We start from the raw sequence: 14,122 nt of genomic DNA, 5'->3' as shown, positions 1-14,122 counted from the left end.
TGGCATATCTCCTAAAGTAAATTCATTTTTGACCAGCAACACAAATGCTACCTAACCTAAAACAGTTATCAAAAAAGGTTTCTATATAGCTCTTTATAAATGAAAGACATATGGAAGACAATCTATGTACAAATATTGCATCCCAACAGGTAGCCCGAGACCATGTACGATATTCACATGTCTGTAGTGCTGATGGCTCTAGCACTACAAAGACAATCATGTCCACAATCTGCAGAAAAATGGATGTATGTCTTTAAAACTTCAAATGCTAATGTCCATTCCATTCAAATGGCCCATCTGCAAATGGCACATCAGCAACCTAAGCTGATGGCTCTAGCACTACAGAGACAATCATGTCCACAATCTGCAGAAAAATGGATGTGTGTCTTTAAAACTTCAAATGCTAATGTCCATACCATTCAAATGGCACATCTGCAATCTAGTGAAAAATGGGTATGTGTCAAAGCCAGGGGTGCTAAACCATTTGGCAGGGGGAGGGACAAATTGCTCCCCTCACCAGGCCCTTTGTGGGCTGGATGATGTCAGCGGCTGTGACCCCGACCCCTGCCTCACCCATTTTGCCTTTCTTTGTGCTGAAAATAGAGCTGTGCGCAAACGGCCTCTTGAAATTCTCCACCTTACTTCTGGGCAGAGAAATTTGGGAGACAATTTCACCGAATTTCTCCAGGGGAAGGAGAAATTCCCAACAGTTTCTCCCAGGTAGGTTTCCCTATTGGCAGGGCTTGTAGCACAGCTTTTTCTTTCTTGGTAAGGGTTTTCAGGGTCTTTGTGCTGCAACAGCATCAACTGTCTTGGCAGGCCAGCCCCCAATTTGCATCCACCGCAATGCAAGTGGGGGCAGTATTGTGTCCAGCTCCAGGGATGAGGTGGGCTGAGTGATCTGCCAAAACCTGTCTTCCAATTTCCTGATTTTTTTTCCTACCCCCATGAAAGAAGCTTCCATTGTTCTGCTTCATTCAGGATGTTTTATCATGTGGTGTTTTTGAGTATCGTGTGGTGTTTTTGAGTGTACCTGATCACAGCTAGCCCCCCAGGCTGCTTGCATGTCCTGAGCTGAGAAAGCCCTATGGGAGGAATTACTTCATGGTGCCTTAAACTGGGCTTTAATTGAAGTGAAGGAAGCTGAGGTGGCTACAGGCTGCCAGAGAGATGATTGAGAAACAGGACACTTGTGCTCACTCCTCAGCCACCTCCTAAGTAAGGCAAGCTCAGGAAACCCAAACCCAACCCTGGAGAATTTCTCCAAAATTTCTTCACCATTCAATTTCTTTTCGAAAGCAGTTTCACTTCTATCAAATTGAATGAGAATGGTCAAAAAAAATGTGGGAGAAATGTTCAGCACAGCACTAGGCATGGAGTTCCGTGCTTCTCTCGGCATGGAGAAAGGGTCTTGGCTGACCCAGGGAGAAGCACCTCCTCCTCCTAGTGCCAGCTGAGTCCTTGGCTTGGGGCAGTGTGAAAAGGGCCTCAGCCAGTGCTGGGAAAAGCAGCCAGGCCTCCCAGGGCCAGCCACTCACTGTCTACATCCCCGCTGTTATCTCCAGTTTGAGATTCCTCCAGGGGGCATGGCTTGGAGACCAAGCACCAACCCTAGAGGAACCGAATCCATGGGCCGGCTATAGAACCTCTGTGGGCCAGATTAGTCCCATGGGCAGGAGGTTCCACATCCCTGCTTTAAACATAAAAATGTCCACACTCAAAATAGCAAAAATGGCAGATGTGTCTCGCCTTCCTTGGTAGCTTAAGAATAGCTACCATACCTGCACAAAGAGATGGGAAAATATTGTTTCTCTTCATGAACATCAGTGCATTGCAAAAGACTGACCATCCAGACAGGTGTATTAATGGTTGACTCAGAACAAAACTACATCAAATGAATAAATACTTCATTATTCATAGCAATGGCTGCATTCACATGTAATTCTAAACTAAGGGTGGTCAACTTGTGGCTCTCCAGATCAGCCCTAGCCACCATAGCCAATGTAGAGGGATCATGGGAGTTGTAGGCCAAAATATCTGGAGGGCCACAAGTTGCTCACTCCTGGACTAATCCATCATTTAATGTTAGGTACACGAACCTTGGACTCAATACACTCTCCCCACTCTCCTCCTGCAGCATGGCCATGAAGAAGAGTTTGGAAGATTTTGCTTCCATTTTCAAGTAACCACATTTGTCGCTATGTCCAAACTTGGACAAACTGTGGCTAGTGCTGTTTATTGAAACAAGTTCAAACTGTGGTTAATAATCATGGCTTGTTTCAATAAGCCACAGTTAACCACAGTTCCCAGTTCGGACATAATGAGAAGCAGTGGTTAGCTGAAAATGGAAGCAAAACATTCCAGTCTCCTTGAGGCCATACTGGAGGAGGACTGGGGAGGAGGAAACACAAAAACCTGAGGCTAGTGCACATAATGTTAAGTTATGGGTTTAACATTACCTGCGAACCAAGCTAGCGTATTTTGACAACTGGAGCAGTGAGCTCCATCTTATCTAAAATGATACACACACAAAGCTATAGGCTGACCTAATAAACATATTTATGTGGGAATGAGATCTACTGATTTCACATAGAAGGGAAATAAGGACAGGTTCCAAAGAGCCCAAGGATATTTTTTTAACCTTAAATAGCAAATCCCTATGCCATATTACAGGCCAGTTTTGGAAACCTTTTTAGTTTTAAAACTTGTTCTCCATGTGACATGGGAGGTTGCTGTTCAAAAAACACAACTCTCAAACTCCTTCGGGTTGTGTGGTTGTTTGGATTCTAGCTAAAAAGCTTGCACCTACAGGCAGATTCATCTATTCTATTCTAATCCAGAAATCCTGTTACTAATTCTGTCTCCACACCCAGTCTGAATTAAAGTCTCTATGGATTGAATGGTTGGCCTGTTTATGTCAACTAAGATGCTAAGAATAAGTTCAGTTCAGTTTTTGGAACTCTAAAGTTACAAGTCCTGAAAATATAAAACAATGCTACATTTTTCTTTTCACTTAAAGGTTATCTCATGCCAAAAGGCATAAAAAGAAGGTAAACAGCTGATGCTTCACTCACAAGCAGAAAAGGATGTGTAATATTTCACGTGACTGACACATTTATATAAACACTGTGATGTGAAAATAAAGTAGATTGGTATTGATTTTTACTTAGATCCTACTTGGATATGTGCTTTTATTTTACAGTCATTGACCTTTATACGATCTCATTTAGAGCAGGAAATTCAGCACCTTCAGTTTAATATATAATATTGCTCTAAATGAACATTTCTGCAGAGTTCATTATCTGTCTAATTTACATGGTAATAGCCTTATGTAAGGTGCTATAACATGCTAAAGATTGTGTAGAAACCAAACCTACAAAATAAGACATAGAGTAGCATTACGGTGAGCTATATAACAGTCTATTAAAAAAATAAGTGGAGGCTGGTGGCTCCAATTTTGGTGGGGCTGTAATTCCATCCTAGGTTTTAGTCAGAACCAGCCAGACCGCTAAAGGAACTATCCATGGTGCTGAACTCATTTTGGGGATAGGGTTAAGCACCTTGCATAGCTCCTTTAGAGTTCTGGCTGGTTCTGACTAAAGCCCAGAATGGAATCACAGCCCAACAGAAATTGGAGCCATCAGCCTCCACTGGTTAAAATGAAAATCAAATGCTTTTTTTGGGGGGGGGAGGAAGGATGAGGAAGAGAAATATAATTCCTTATAACTTGGAGCTCAGTCCACCAAGTTTTCCTGTACAGTAACAATTGTACAGCATCTCCCATTCATTTCAGCGGAGTTCGGTTCTGCCCTTAAAGACTAAGTGGAGATTTATAAATGCAAAATAAGTTGGGAGACATACTAAGTTTCTGTAACATAAAAGTCTGAAGTGAGGGAAAAAGGAAATTTACATCTTTTCCATTAAATCCTTTTATTTTTGCCTTTATTTCGTCATGAATATATGTTGACAGAATCTCTTGGATGCAGTAAAACTGAGGAATCAGTTCCATTAAGAGTGTAATTTCATGCATTTTCCCACTATAAAAAGTGCATTTCACAGTGCAATTGCTAAGCTATGAAGTAATATGAATCCATCATTTAGTAAGGCAGAGGAGAGAAAATGGTTGAATGCAGATGATTAACACTACAGCTGCACTTAGGTGTGAATTGGGGGGGGGGGACAGATGAACATAGAGGCTTAATTTGTAGGGCTGTGAAAACTGCCCCCAAACAATTGAAAGTGGGATGCCAGTTCCTTTCTTCTTCATGAGAGTGTGCAGCTGAAGCATGACAATTTTTTTTTCAGTTGGATGCAGTGGTTAATTTTGCAAAAAGAAGTACTGGGGCTGAAGCTTGCCTGGAGGTTGTATGCTCTGCTGTGAGAGTTCTGCTCTCTACATTAGGGTGGCCACTTATGAATTACCCCAAACAGAGGAAATACATCAACCAAAAGAAAGACGATAGAGGAGGCCTATTTGCATAACATGTGCATATGCTAATTTATAAGTATAGATGCAAATTCAGAAATAATTACTATAATTAAAATACAAATGTGGTACCTCTCACCACAGGGTGGAAAACTGCAACCAGGTGACCTGTGTGCCTCCCTGGTCAGTTTACTCTCCAGGTGCTCACTGTTGACGGGCAACAGTTCTTATGGTCCTTTACCTTTAGACTGGAATTGGACAGAACAGCCCTTCAAACTGAGGGAGCCTTCAAATAGAGGATACATGGCCACCCTATGTGTTGCAGAGGCAACCTCCCATTTATGCTTCTGGGGCCACATGACTGCAGGCCTGGTTAGAAAATCAGTACAGTTCCAGCTATCTGAGAGGTGCGTGGGGGATAAACTTACTTCCTCTCTCCCTGCCAAACAGCAGATCTGCATTATTGCCAGTTGCTTCACCGACATGTAACTGGGTTGGGGCCATTAACTGCATCACTATAGACAACTGAACAGTGACCATGGTAATGTTTGCCTTTCTTATCTGTGGGCGCCTCAGGCAAGTCACTCTCAGTGAGCTCCTTTGCCCTGGAAGGGGTGTGGCATACAAACCAAGAGTTCTCTCAGGTTAATCTTCTCAGAAGGAGTGGGGAGAGGAGTCCTACAAAGTGAGAATGGTCATGCTCTTGAAGTGGTGAGGAGTGCTTAGTTGGCCTTGGCAAATGCTTAGCCTCAACACCCTTTTGAGAGAGCTGACCCTTTGGCTGTTGCAGCATTTCATCTACCTTGAACAAGTCTGGTATTAAAACCAAACTCAAGGGCAGGGTCCAGTGAGTCATGGTGCAAAGTGAGACCCAGTTTGATCCAGAGATGACTGGCTGGTAAGGGGGAAGATGCCTAAGCAGTAAGTTTTCCAACTGTTCCTTATTTCAAGGAAGGGCTCCTTGTTTAGGATTAAAATGTAGTATTAGTAAAGAAGGTACCCTGCCTCAAAATAAGAAACCATCATCAAACCTACCAGTCAGGTACAAACTCCAGTCAGGGTTCCCCTTGCCTTTGTCATTATCAAATTAGGCCCTAGCTGAAGGGTAAGTTTGGATGTTTAAAAAGTTTCCTCTGGATTAGGATCCAGCAGCCGGAGAGAACTATATTCTTCCCTTCCCAGCCCTTCTGTCACGGCAGCTATCAGTAAAATGTCTCAGATAGCCCTCCCTAGGTTTAAATGTCTAGGGGTTGATGCCATGGTATTTGCTGCAAAAGACCCTTGCCTTCAGCCTTTGCTTTCCCCATAAATCACTTTCCTAGTTTATCTGACAGGGTGCTAGTTTGTTATCATTTGGGTTGCAGTGAAAGGTTTGTCTAGCCATTTGCTTGAGATAGGCCTGCAAGGAAAATTTTGTGTATAAAAGCAGAAGGGTGGGATGGGGGAAGGGTCCCTGTTCAGTTGGAAATGTGTTTTTTTCAGTGTTCACTTGTTTTCAGCTTGAACGCAGTAGGGAGCCTTAATACTTTCTCTCATGAAGGGAAATGTTCCCATAGTGGAATAATGAGAAGCTCTGGCTTTTAGTCAGGATGTAAGGGGGTGTTTGACAAAGGTCTCACACTAGGCCTCAGGCCAGGCCCGACTCCAGACAACAAAACTGAAATATTTGATATCTGGTTTTATGCAACATCCAGTTGTTGCTGTTTTTTAAAGACAGTCCAAGACTACTGCTTGCATGCAAGATAAGGATACATACTCAGGACAGATGTACAGGATGAGTATTCAGGAAATGGTAAAGCAAAGGTCAAAGGTTAACAAAATTATCACATGGGTAGAGATCTCACATGCTTATCACTTCAACCCAGTAATTCCCAAACTGGGTGTGGTGACATGCTGGCATACTTGAAAGACTCTCTAGTGTGCCATGTAGGGAGGCCACCTATGAGTTGGCAAAAGAGAGGAAATGCATAATCAAAAAAGAGGTCAGAAGAGGACACTGATTTGCATAGCATGTGCATATGCTGGTTTATATGTACAGATGCAGATTTAGAAATATTTTTTTAGAAATTAAATAGAAATACAGTACTTCTCACCCTAGTGCAGAAGCCTGTGATCAGGTGACCTGTGTGCCTGCCTGCTAAGTCTGCTAAGTCTGCTGTCCAGGTGCTAAATTTTGATGAGCGACAGTTCTTATGGTTCTTTATGTTTAAACTGGAATTGAACAGGACAGTCCCTCAAGTAGAGGATACCTTCAAATAGAGGACGGTCCTCTGGCAGCCCTTCAAACAGAAGATTGTCTTCTGTAAAAGAAGACAGTGCCATGAGAAAATACATTAATAAGTACAATCCTATGCATGTATGCTTTGAAGTAAGCCCCATCACATTCAGTAGGACTTACTCCTAGGTAAGAATGTATAGGATTGCAGCCTAAGTGAAGGAAGGAAGGCTGTTGTGAATACCAACCAACAGTGGAGGCTGGTGGCTTTGATGTTAGTGGGGCGGTGAATCTGTTCCGCGTTTCAGTCAGAACCAATCAGAACTCTAAAGGAGCTATTCAAGGTGCGAAGGTTCTGACTGAAATCCAGAGCGGATTCACTGCCCTACTGACATAGGAGCCACCAGCCTCCACTGCAACCAATCTGCAGAGGAACTCAAGAACCTTTTCTGCAGATGCTCCCAAAGTCCAATCAACTCCAGTGACTTCAAAAAATTATGATTCCCATCTACAAGCTCTGGCACCTTTTAGAAGTGAGATGAACATTTGTTCAGGTTTGTAAATGTGATGTTTTTGTGCTTTGCAAGCACATCCTGAATCTTAAAAATGTAACCAACACAGATCTTCTACAGGAGATTTCTGCCAATTTTTTTGTGGTCTTGAAGACTGTGCTTTTAAAAATCAAGTCAAACTTATATGAAAAAAGGATGCTGGGCAATTATTCTCTCTGCATTTGATTAGTGAATGTGGTGAAGCTATGGAAAGTACTAGGACCTGTCCCAATTTCAAAATTTAAATTTGCTGTGGGGTATGGTGTGTTTTTGTTTTTTAAGTTGTAGAGCAAAGTTGGATGGAGGTTTTGTCATACACATGGGTTTTCATCAATATGGAGAACAACATTCCAGCCAAAGTTAAGTGACAGCATGGGTAAAAATTTTGTTCAGTTTATTTTTTTTATAACAACTTACCAAAATTCTTAGATTTCTTCATAAACGGGACAGAAAAGAACTTGAGATTTAAAAAAAAAAATGACTATGCAAGAAAGCAAATCTGACACATTCATCCATCCCTATAAACAATTCTTAAAGCCCCATTAATTTCAAGTTAAGCATGTGCTTTAATCTCTCCAAACAAAATAAATATGACTTGGAAGTGCATAGCTTTAGCTAGATTGTGCCCTGAGATTTCAGAAACATAGCACATTCTTTCAAGTGTTGGGGGATAGTCTGTGAGATCACATTGTTAAACTTCTTAGTCAGAAGAAGGTTTTGTTGTTGTTGGGTTTTTTGTGTGGGGGGTGTTGTTGTTTTTTGCTAGAGCACAACTGTAAGTATAAACTCAACCTGGAAGTTATTTGTTTGCAGGGAAACAGATTATCTAGTTCAACAGAAAGGGCTGTGTGTGGTTTGGTTTTTGGTGCGGGTTTTGCACTCATCATGATTTTACGATAGCTGAGAAACCTGTCTCATCTTGTGTAATGTATCTGTTGCCAGTGAAAATCCCCATTAGTGAAACAATTAGGTAAATATATGGAGTTGGACTTTTCCCCACAGTTTCTTCTCTTCCTTGAAATAAGATGGTTGACCTTTCTTTTAAAATTTCAGTCCTACTCTCCCTTCCTTTCTTTCTTCCTTCCTTCCTTCCTTCCTTCCTTCCTTCCTTTTTGTTTAGAGGAGTTGGGTTCATGTATACATTTTTTTCTCCTTCATTTCAGAAGGGTTGGATAAGGAGACATGCCATTCTTAACTCTTCACCTTCCACACACAGCCCATCTAAAGCATCATACTGTAGTAGACAGATTACAACTAGTCTGTTTCATGTGGTGGATAATAAGAGAAAAGGAACACAGCTGCGGGCAACTTTTGTCTCACTAACTCATTGTGATCAATCATGTACGGCAACCATAATATGTGCTTGTCCTCCATTTTTTAAGGAGCAGGCAGTGAGATCAGCACAAGACAGTCGCTTCCCCAAAATTCCCTGCTCCACTCAAAATATAACATTTTCTATATAAACCCTTCGGGGACTAAGGTACTCATCTGTGTCTTTTGTTAGATATGTATAGGAGCAAAAATCCTGATGCTAAATACTGTGGGCAGATTCATTCAAAATGTAACCCAGGGTAATCCAGGTTGTTCCATTCTGAGAGGTACATGGTATACCTCTCGGAGCCTATTCTACTGTATCCAGCACAGAATATACGCTCCAGCCTAAAGCTTGCCAAATTTTAGCATTATTTATATTCAACTGGAAGCCCATGAGAATTCCTGGAAAGGTTTATCCTATTTGGCGTATGTCTTTCCACATCAACAAGGATAACTGTTTTGGCAGTTGGCCTCTGTACACCACCACATTGAAGTTGAAAGGAAACACACCCAGATGGGAGCGAAGTCAGGTCTTTCAGGTGTAATTCAAGGGGTTTGACAAAAGTGGGGCACTAACCATTCAGGAAGGACAGCCAGTGGCATACACCCCACCCCACCCCATCATTGGTGGCTCATAAGTAATGGAACAAACCAACATCATTTCAAACTTAAGGATCGCCTTTAATACCTGGAGGAAAATCTGTTGCAGTCAATGACTGCCTGAAGTTTGGAACCCATGGACGTGACCAAATGCTGAGTTTCCTCCCTCGAGATGCTTTGCCAGGCCTTTACTGCAGCTGCCTTCAGCTGCTGCTTGTTTGGGGGTCTTTCTGCCTTCAGTCTTGTCTTCAGTAAGTGAAAAGCATGCTCTATTGGGTTGAGATCAGGTGACTGACTTGGCCAGTGAAGAACATCCCACTTCTTTGCCTTCAGAAACTCTTGGGTAGCTTTTGCTGTATGTTTTGGGTCATTATCCATCTGCAATATGAAGTAGCATCCTATCAGTTTGGCGGCATTCGATATTTCAGAATTCATCTTGCTGCTTTTATCAGAGTCAGGTCATCAATAAACACCAGTGACCCAGTTCCATTGGCAGCCATACATGCCCATGCCATCACACTGCCTCCACCATGTTTGACAGATGATGTGGGATGCTTTGGATCATGAGCTGTTCCTTTCCTTCTCCATACTTTTCTCTTCCCATCATTCTGGTACAAGTTAATCTTGGTTTCATCAGTCCAAAGAATATTATTCCAGAACTGGGCAGGCTTTTTTAGGTGTTTGCTGGCACAGGCTAATCTGGCCTTTTAGTTCTTGAGCGTTACCAGTGGTTTGCACCTTGTTGTGAAGCCTCTGTATTTACATTCATAAAGCTGTCTCTTGACTGTACATATTGACAATGGCATGCCTACCTCCTCAAGAGCGTTCTTGACCTGGCCAGATGTTGTGAAAGGGTTCCTCTATACCATGAACAGCATTCTGCGGTCATCCCCTTTAGCTGTCTTTTCTGGTCTTCCAGGCCTTTTGCTGTTGCTGAGCTTGCCAGTTAATTCCTTCTTTTTCAGGATGTTCCAAATTGTTGTGTTGGCCACTCCCAATGTTTTTGCTATGTCTCTGATGGGTTTATGTTGTTTTCTCAGCCTAATGATGGCCTCCTTCATTCGCATGGACACCTCTTTGGACCTCATGTTGGGAGTTCCATTGAACAGCTTTGTTGTTGTTGTTCAGTCGTTAAGTCGTGTCTGACTCTTCGTGACCCCATGGACCATAGCACGCCAGGCCTTCCTGTCCTCCGCTCTCTCCCAGAACGTGCTCAAATTCATATTAATTGCATCAGTGATGCTATCTAGCCATCTCATCCTCTGCCATCCCCTTCTCCTTTTCCCTTCGATCCTTCCCAGCATCAGGATCTTTTCCAGTGACTTTTCTCTTCGCATTAGGTGGCCAAAATATTTGAGCTTCAGTATCTGTCCTTCCAATGAGCACTCAGGGTTGATTTCCTTTAGGATGGACTGATCTGACCTCCTTGCAGTCCAGGGGACTCGTAAGAGTCTTCTCTAGCACCACAGTTCGAAAGCATCAATTCTTCAGCGCTCAGCCTTCCTTATAGTCCAGCTCTCACAGCCATTCGTCGCTACTGGGAAAACCATAGCCCATGGGCGCCGCCATTTGCGTTCCTTATTTTGGCACGTCTAGTCTACGTAAACATTTACGTAGACTATGGCGAAAATAAGGGGAATGCAAATAGCGTAGTGTCTACACTATTTGCGTTCCCCTTATTTTTGCCGTAGTCTACGTAAATGTTTACGTAGACTAGACGTGCCAAAATAAGGAACGCAAATGGCGGCGCCCATGGGCGCCGCCATTTGCGTACGCGCGGTTTGTTTGTTTTTTACTCAGCCGTGATAGGCTACGTAAACATTTACGTAGCCTATCACGGTATTTTTTTAAAATCTAGCCGTGATAGGCTACGTAAATGTTTACGTAGCCTATCACGCTTTTTTGTTTTGTTTTGTTTTTTACTGGAAATGGCAGCGGCGGCAGCCGGTCGGAAGACTGGCCGCCGCAGCCGCTGCCGCCGCACCGCCGCCGGAGCCGCCACCGCCGCCAGGGACATTTGCACAAGGTAAGACCTGTCCCGGGGGGGTGGGGGGTCAGACTGTTTCGCCACCGATTTCGGGGGGCCGAATGCGCTGGCATTCGGCCTCCCTGGGATTCGTGGCGAAATTCTCTGACATCCCTATACAGAGGCCAACTGCCAAAACAGTTATCCTTCTTCCAATATTTCTGGCCCTGACTGTAAAAGCCCTTAATAAATAGAGAGCCTTGTAACTGCACACCCAAGCAAAACAATAAATCTAACTGACCTATCCTTAAACATACCTAAGTATGGGCCTCCCAGGATAGCATCCAGCTGTCAGCAGGTCCAAGAACCACCAGAACAAAGGGAGACCCCATGCCTCTACCTCAGCCCTCTTTTAATGCCCAGGGCAGATTTTCCTTTAGCCAATCACTGGCTCAGCCCCTGGGTGGACTGCACTTGCCTCCAAGAGGCTGGAACTCCCCACCAAACCCAGCTGTTGTTACTCCCCAATTAACAGGGACTATGCTTGGCCTTGAGCAAAGGGCTGAGGAGTCTCTAGATAACATACTATTCCAGGTGGTTGCCTTAGATGGGACAACATGGCCTAATCTCAGGATAGAAAACAGGCTATCATTCTTGACAATACTATACAGAATTGTAGTTGTACTGTATCCTGTAGAAGCTCTACACCAGGGTGTTGAACCTCTGTCAGCCCGAGGGCCAAATTCCATTTCAGAGAAGCTCTTGGGGACTACATTCCAGTGGTGGGCAGGGCCAAAGGCAAAAGGAACAGGGTCAAAGATATCAGCATATTTACTTAAGCTCTGTCTAAGCCTTAAGAAAAGAATTTAAACGTTTTAGAATTAGGGAAATACTGCACAACTTCAGGGAAACCACCAAACAGTCAGTGGTTGGGAAAGGGGACAGGGCCAGAGGAAAGGGGAGGGGCCATTTGGGGAACCTCAGATTTGGCTTCCGGGCCTGAGATTCTGCATCGTTGCTCTACACAGAGGGAGGAGGGCAATGCTGCCGAAACATGAACGTATTCCTTTCCCCCCATAATGCTGAATTGAAAGATGTGTTGGAATTGTGGACTTTGATATGCTCACAAAAGGAATGGCAAAGCTGTGACACTTGCGCATCGACTCCTTTGTTGCTGAGGATATTAAATGTTTTCTAAACTGTGAGCCTGATTAAAGAAGAAAATAGAGAGCTTCACAGACAGGATCAAGCCCTTTCACCATAGCTTCCAGTGCTAAGTAGAACTGCCTTCAGAATGCCTTCACAGCTGGACATACATATATAAGTAATTTGGCTTTTGCCCTTTTGTACAACTTCCTATTCCCATTCTTCCTTTTCCCTCTACCCCCTTTTTTACTTTAATAAATATTTATCCAACCTTTAATTAATGTGATTTTCTCTGCATAACCTCAGTCCTAATTTTAGTGCCTCTAGCCTAGGAGGGTGGCTACTAGGTAGTTTAGGGGACTTGAAGGCCAGGTTTGGCCAGCCCTGCCTTGCAGGAGAGTGGAATTAGTTCCAGAGCAGTCCTACCTTGCAGGGAGGTTGGAATTAGTTCTAGCAATCCTTTACAAGTGTCATGTTAACATATAAGTCTATTTGGATGGCCATTTAGAGGGGTGAAGGATGGGAGGAGGAGAACAGAGTAGAAATTGCATAAGGAGTGAAGTGTGTCTGATTTTTTTTAATGCGCTCTTTACTGCAGTTTAATATGGGGATGGAGATAAATATGAGTGTGGGGGGTGGGGTGAAGAACTATAGAACATCATCCCAAAGTACATGTGTAAAAGGATTCAGAGGAAGATGATAAAATAAAACACAGTGGGGAAAAGGGCAGTCTACATATTTGTTGATTTCTTTTCCCACCTTGCTATCGACACTCCAGCAAAAGCCTTGATGTACATCACATCTGTTCACTATAAATGAATCCAATGCCTACTGCCAACATAGTGGTGAAAATGATCCTACTGGATCATTTTTCCCCCCCTAACTAGCTTAACCGCTGCCCAGATCCATCATCTAAGGTCACATTACTGTCACATCTGTCATTTTTCATCGCAGCACTGTAATAATGAATCTGATGTAGCAATGGAAAGGCAGACACAGAGGGTCATGGTATCTTGCCAGATCATTTTCTCTTGGACTCTCCGAATCCATCATCTCAGATCCACCACATCCCATGCCTGTCAACCCTTGTTGATCTAAGAATATCAAAATGCAGGTAGCTCTTACCATTGTAATGAGGACGATCCTTCCAGATCCTCAAAGATGCTCTCAAAAGTACCGTGTATCTTTCTTGGCACTGAATGACAAAAAACATCAACATTGAATTCAGACCGCCTTGGTGTCAAGCAGGGAGTTAAAACAATTACAGCGCAATCCTATGCATGTTTAGACAGAAAAAAAGTCCAATGCTGCGTGTTGTAGGACTTTTTTCTGTCTAAACATGCATAGGATTGCACCCTTAGGGGCTTTTTTTTGTTCCAGTTCAGGATTGACTTGAGACTCAAGCTGAACCTCAACTAAAAAGAGGATCAAACAATTGTTTTTCCTCAACCAGAACAGGCCAAACTGGTTTGACTTACTAATAACTGACTCATGTTTGTAGAGTTAACTGCTAACTTACAGATAAGTATTGTGATTATTTTTTACCTAGACTCACTATATTGACCATCCTGAAAACAGCATAGTGTGTGTATGTATGTATATATTTCTTTATTTCTTCTTTATTTCTTTATTTCATTTCTATACCGCCCAATAGCCGAAGCTCTCTGGGCGGTTCACAAAACATAGTGCCATGGGGTATAGGTATTGCTACACAAAATATGTGTGTGTGTGTGTGTGTGTGAGTATATATATATATATATATACACACATACATACATACATACATATACACACACACACACATATACACACACACACAAATATACACACACACAAACACACACTCACATACACACACACCCCTAACAACTTTTGAAATATGCTCATGTTGATTTTTTTTGGTA

The 14,122-nt window shown here is 42.9% G+C and overlaps 1 long non-coding RNA gene across 1 annotated transcript in view; it reads right to left on the bottom strand.

Moving 5' to 3' along the window:
• The window catches only part of LOC146344105 (uncharacterized), a 114,897-nt gene that overhangs the window by 96,330 nt on the left and 4,445 nt on the right, over window positions 1–14,122 (bottom strand). Inside the window, exon 2 of the long non-coding RNA XR_014792581.1 lies at window positions 13,344–13,413. This is a non-coding gene — a long non-coding RNA (uncharacterized LOC146344105). The remainder of the gene's footprint in view (window positions 1–13,343; window positions 13,414–14,122) is intronic.

The sequence above is a fragment of the Heloderma suspectum genome, chromosome 5, assembly GCF_057233095.1.
Source record: "Heloderma suspectum isolate Gila_16-S chromosome 5, 16-S_ref, whole genome shotgun sequence".
Classification (NCBI taxonomy): Eukaryota; Metazoa; Chordata; class Lepidosauria; order Squamata; family Helodermatidae; genus Heloderma; species Heloderma suspectum.
This window is presented reverse-complemented; position numbering and strand designations above follow the sequence as displayed.